Raw genomic sequence first — 6,708 nt, 5'->3', positions numbered from 1 at the left:
TTCCCTATTCTTTATAGCTTTCTTTAATTTCTGTTATTCCCCATTCCCCATTTACAATTCAGTCATCTATGTTTCCACCTTTTATTTTCCAGCTCTTTACATTTATGCACTTTATTTCTTTCCTTTATCTTTAAGTCATTTACAATTCTGCTATTTAGAATTTTGCACTCAACAATCTCTATTAATTAGCTTGACTAAATCACTCATTAATTAAAGTTGTTCAACCAATCAATCTCTGTGGGATTCGACCTCACTCTATTGTGAGTTATTACTTGATGACAATTTGGTATACTTGCCAAAGACGGATTCATTATAGTGAATTTGAACATCCATCATGCCTCTTCTTATTTTCATTTGGAGATCAACTTGATCGACTTGAAAGCCGATATCTCCTTCGACTCCTTTGTTCTCTGGTCTTTGCTTGAGGATACCTTGTCACCCCTTTGTTCTTGCTTCTGAGGTGACTTACTTCTTTGCTCAATTCTGAATATGACCCCTGTGTATCGGCATAAACATTTTGCGCTTGGGCCAAAGCTCTTAGAATGAAGGAAGATCATTCTTGAAAATTATGTCGAGACGTTCCTCGACCATTGCCCCTTCTACTTGCTCCTCGTCTGGAATTACCTCTTTCTTGCGCTCCAGCCCAATTTCCAAAACCTCCTCTAGGAGAATTGAAATTGTAATTACTAGAGTAGTTTGGGGCATTGTTCTGTTCCCATTTGTTGTTCGATACATTAGATGGAGGAACTCTATTTTGACTTGACACACCCTGAAATTTCTATTCAATTATCACTATCGTGTGCATATGTTGTTTAACAGTAGCAGGTACAGGCTCTCAACCTTTAATCCCTTGCTTCAGTCAAGCTTGTCTTAATTATTTCTGATGAATATGCTCTCTACTCTTTTTACATGAGTCGAAAGCCTTAGCAGCTGAAGTGTCAAACAAGACATTACATGGAGGGCATATACCTATATTTCCTTCCTCCTCCCTTTGTCTCAACAAGAAATCTAACAGATTTTCTCCTGCCTTTGGATAAATAGACCTTTTCGCTTCAAATGTCCAGCTCGAACTACTGATCTTTTTTTACAAGTTTGACAAAATCCATGTTGACTGTAAACGCCACTTCTTTTGTTTCAACGACGTTGGATTTGACTTGGAAGAGATTGGAATCCACCTTCATTTTAGGCTTATTAGCAAACTTTAGTCGATCTTCATCAATAGCTTGTTGTATCAAGTCCTTAAAATGAACACAATTGTTATGGAGGTAGTGTACATGGAGAAGGTGGTTCTTAGGGGTATTGATGTTGGAATGGTGGTGGCTTTAGATAAGGCTCATATGGTTGTTGGTATGGTAGGTATGAGTTAGGATCATATAGAGGTGAATGGTAGAATGGGGCTTGTCAGTAAGGTTGACAACAATATTGAGGGTTTGATTCATAATTGTGCACATTATGGGGTAGATTGTTACTATAAGAGACCGGAGGAGGTTATTTCCATGAAGATTTCTCATAAGCGTATGGCTCCTCCCTAACTTGATTTTCATTCTCATAATATGATCCTTCATTGAAGCTTTCATCCCCTACAATATAATTGTAGCCAAACTCATAACCAAAGGAATGAGAATTCATAGTAGCAAAAGAAAAAAAACAAGAACTAATAAGAAATAAAGAAACAAAAATCCTAACAACTAACTCAAACAAGCAAACAAACAAAGGGCAAACTATTCACAATATTGATATATATACAATAACCAATAACAAGCACACAATGCAATCCCCCGGCAACGGCACCAAAAACTTGGTGTGAAGATTTATGTTGATCTAGAATTTCTCAATAGAAATAGAATTTCTTCGTTGCAAGTATAGTCTAGACCAACAATGGAATCTTCCCATCAAAGTTTAATTTGTTTGTCACAAGCGCAAACCAATAAAAAAAATACCGAGAGTATTAGATCTCGGGCCATCTCTCAAAGAAATTGCAGTGAGGTATGCGCATTGTTGGTTATGAGATTCATGGAGTGGTTTACATATAAGAAGACTATAATCTAAATGAAAAGAAAATAAAGAAAACAACTAAAGATAACAAATACTAAAGAGGCATTCTAGGCAAGAATTGAGAATTGAGGTTTTCTATCCTAGTCATTAATTATAACACAATAATTATCAAGAGCTAATCCTATTTAGTTATCCCCAACATCGGGAGAAGATCAAATAAGACTAGTTAATCTCAATCCATAAGTCGTAATCAACTTACTAATTGAATTAGCAAGAGATTAGTGTTAATGGAAATAGTATTAACAAACAACTCTAGATTACCAATCCAAATTGGGTATTAATGACTCAAGAGCACCTAATTTCTCTTTCCAAGTCAAGAATGCACAAACCTAAGCCAAGCATTTTATCAAACACTTGATGTGCATAAAAAAAGCATATTAAATTGCAAGAAATATAAAATCTACTACTACCAAATGCAAGAAAATAACAACAATAACTCAAACAAGCATCAAAGGAACATAAAACATCAAATTGCATTAAATGAAATTAAAAGCAACAAGAGTTCATGAACATAAAAGTGGCAAAATAAAGAAAATAACAAGAGAAACTAAGAGAATTAAGGTGCTAGAACAATAAAAAGCAAGAAAAGCTAGATCAATATAAGATTCAAAACCTAAATCTAAGAGGAAATTAAACTAACAACCATAAATTCTAGAGAAAAGAGGGAGCTTTTCTCTCTAGAAAATAACCTAAAACATTATACTAAACTACCCTAATTTCTCTCCCCTTCATCTTTCTTGAATTAGACTTGAAATGGCTTCAGAAATGAGTTGGATTGGGCCCAAAATGGGCTAAAAATCACTGTTCACGTGTTCTCATGAATGAAGCACGTTTTTCCTAGTATGCGTATACGAACGTCTTAACCCAGCGTCCACTATGGAAAAATTGCATATCCTTGTGAAGCCACCAAATTCAACACAAGATAAACCTTAAAATTCGGGTTTATCAGGGTCCCACCGGACGTGCCAATTTGTTTCACTCGATTTTTGGTATGTTTCGACAGGGTATCGAATCGAGCTTGTATCAAGATCTCAGTTTGGGGAGCGGATACGACTCATCTAAAAAAGAATGAGCTCAACCTGATAATAAGGGTGGAAACGGGGCAGGTAAGGGTGGATTTTTGCTCTACCCGACCCCGCCCCACTATACAATAATCCGCATAAAACCCATACATAACATAAATTAAAGTAAAAATTTAAATATAATATAATATTATTAATCATTTTACTAATTATTTTACATATATTACATATATTATATATATTATATATATACCGGGAGGGTAGGGATGAGTATTACCTAAATCCGACCCTGCCCCGCCCGCACAAGAATCCGCCCCAGTGAAAACCCTCCCCGAACGGGTAGGGGCGGGGTGGGTGATGACATGTCACCATGTCATGTTTTTCTATGCTTTTTCATACAAGAAATTGATGATTCGTGCTTAAATATTGAATGCTTTTGTGCTTAAATGGTATATTTCCTTGATCTTTTGATTTTATAAATTTTGTAGGAAATAAGAAGAAAAAGAAGCAAAAAACATAAAATAAGCTAAAAAGGAGAAAAAAAGAGCTTTGGGGCATACTTTGAAGTTGGAGCAAACTTTGGAGCTTTAGGCCACGCTTTTAAAAGCGTGGCTCATGACCAAATTTAAGGAGAAAAGGCAATCAGCACACAAAGCTCCGCTCTTGCCAAGAGCGGAGCATCATTGTGATGCAATCTCAACTTGGAAGCAAGAATTTTCACTAAGTTAAAATCTGGGCGCTCACAATATGACCATGCCTCTTTCAAAGGGCTATAACTTGAGCTACAGATGTCCGATTGATATGCTTCCAGTTGCGTTAGAAAGTTGACATTCAGAGCTTTCCAACGATGTATGGCAACCTATATTTGGCATGAAATTTATTCACGAATGAAATGCATCTTTAAGGACCAAAAACAAGCCAAAAAAATCAGTCAATGCTTCCACCAAGGCTCGAAGCTGGAGCCTCACTCCAAAGCAAAGTAGCGCTCACTTGGAGAGCACAGCGCTCTCTTGGAGAGCATTGTCATGCTCTCTCCCAAAGAAAATGCAAGGAAATTGGGCAAGAGTGCAACCCCCAAGGCTTGAACACGGATACCTCACCAAGGAAGCAAGATGCGGTGCTCACTTGGAGAGCTGAGTGCTACATTGAAGAGCTACCCAACAAAAACCTTGTCACGCACCAAGAGAGCCTTGGCAAGCTTGGATGTTGCATTCTTGGGGAGAGCTGAGCATTGCCCTGGGAGCAACACCCATGGGCCAAAATTCAATTAAAATTCCTTTTGAACTCAACTCTTTACCAATTGAACCAAGGCCAACCAAACCCATTTCTCCTCAAATCCAAAGCAAGCAAAGCCCACATCATCACTCAAAGGCACAAGAACAAGCTAGAATTAGGATTTTCATTTAATTTGTTTTTCATTTCAATTTCATTTTATTTTGCAAAAAGCCTATATAAGGCATCATTTCCATCTTTGTTAGAAGAGCCCCCATTAGAGAATATTGGGGGGGCAGCTCCATTAGAAAGGATAGGAGGTTAGCTCCATTAGAGAGCTCTCTCTTAGTTTTTATTCTAGTTTTGGATCTTGGGGGGAGAATTGAAGAAATTCTGTTTCAATCTCACCTTTAGATCTCTTTCTGTTTATTTGTCTGCATAATTCAAGAAATTGTGGTTTGGAATTAAATTCTCTCTACTATTTTCATCTTTACTTCTTCTGCAATTTGTTCTTCTACTTCTTTTGCACTTGTTCTTGGTTGGATCTAGGAAGGGAATGAGATCTAGACTTGTTTTCTAGTCTCTTTGATTCCCTGAGATCTTCAATTTTATTTTACAATTGAGTTGAGTTTTCTTGTTGTTTTGGATTTTTCAAGCAACTTCCCTTTTCTGTTTAGATCTATTGCAAGCTATTGCATCTTCTATTTCTCTGTTTGATTGCTATTTACACTTTCTTGTTGAAGTTTTAATTTCCAACACCAAATTCCTTTTACTTTTCCTGCAACTAGATTCCTCCGCATTTTACATTTGATGTTGACTGTGAGCTTGATTTACATCTCCTGCAAATTTACATTTTCTGCACTTACTCTAAGTTACTGGTTTACTGCTTCTCTTTAATTTCCAGCACCTCAGTCCCTTTACTTTTCATGCAATTTACATTTCTTGTCATTTAAGATTCTTGCAATTTACATTTCTTGTTCTTTAAGTTTCCTGCCATTTACATTCTGCAACTTTAAATTCACTGCTATTTACTCTCTGTCGACTACATTGCATCCAATTTCACTTCAATGTTAGCTTGACTAAACTAATCACCCACTAAAGTTGCTTGATCCATCAATCCCTGTGGGATCGACCTCACTCTAGGTGAGTTTTACTACTTGATGCGACCCGGTACACTTGCCGGTTAGTTTAGGGTGTTTGGAAACTCGTTTTTCCACAAAATATCCCATCAGTGGGTACCCACGGGTTCGGGTGGTGTTGCCATCCCTACCTGATAATTACTTAGTTATAGTGTCGAAATGACTTGTGTTAAAATTACTAGTGGCAAATTTATGATGAATAAAGTATAGAAATAAATTAAGTAAAGAAAACTCAAACAAATGAAAGTGTAAAAATTTCAATGAAAGCAGAATAACAACAAAAGTACAAAGAAATGAAAGAAAATAAATGAAATAAACAAAAGAAAACAAATTAAAAGTTGATTTCTAACACTCACATACACTTGCACTCTATATTCTTCCGTTACATCACTAAGACTGGGAATTTTATGAGTTTATGTGATGATTTAGTGTTCTTGATTGAACTCCCCAATCATTCTAAGTTTCTCATATTTATACATCACAAGGATGGGCTAACTCCAGAGTAATTTTGACCATGACCTAATTCTTCCTTCTTCTTAGGCCACGACCTTATCTTAACCCTGAAGGATCCTTATGGTAATTTCTTACGTTCTATTTTGCCTTACTCTTTAAACTCCACGTTCTGTCGTGTCCATATTTATCATGTGGTATTTTTTTAGTTTCAACCCTTTTTTCTCGATTCCTCACATCATTAAACCTTTGAGCTATAATCGAAGAAGAATATCTCTACATACAGCTAACCACTCATGCCACACTTTTGACCTCTTCTGACTTCTGATCGAACTTTTTTATAGGTCAAAATTCGTCCAAACATATTCTTTTATAAATTTTTTGTTGTTATTATAATAATAGTGATGATGTAAGTTCTTAAGTGATAAAAAACTGAAATATGGTGAGAAATATTAGGTACTATTTTTTATTTTAATATTTTTAATTAGTAATTCGAATATGCGGATCTTTGAATTGAATCTGTGGAGATATATATCTAAAATCTGCAATTTGATCCTATTTATCTGTGGATTGGATAAAATTCATAAATTTTGGATCGGATGCGGATAAATATTGCATATTTATAGATTAGAACCGATCCATAAACACCCCTAATTATAATCATAACCATTAATTATTAATAAGAAACAAAAAAAAAGAAAAGTATGTAAGTATTTACATACTCAATATAAGTTTAAATTTACTGTTTAATCATCATAATTATGTGTATTGTATTTTATTTATATTTAAAAATGGTCAAATTTGCATATTAAATATTGTATTTTAAAAGC

Source organism: Arachis duranensis, chromosome 2 (genome assembly GCF_000817695.3).
Source record: "Arachis duranensis cultivar V14167 chromosome 2, aradu.V14167.gnm2.J7QH, whole genome shotgun sequence".
NCBI classification, from domain to species: domain Eukaryota; kingdom Viridiplantae; phylum Streptophyta; class Magnoliopsida; order Fabales; family Fabaceae; genus Arachis; species Arachis duranensis.
The sequence above is the reverse complement of the archived record's forward strand: the minus strand, read 5'-3'. Positions refer to the sequence as shown.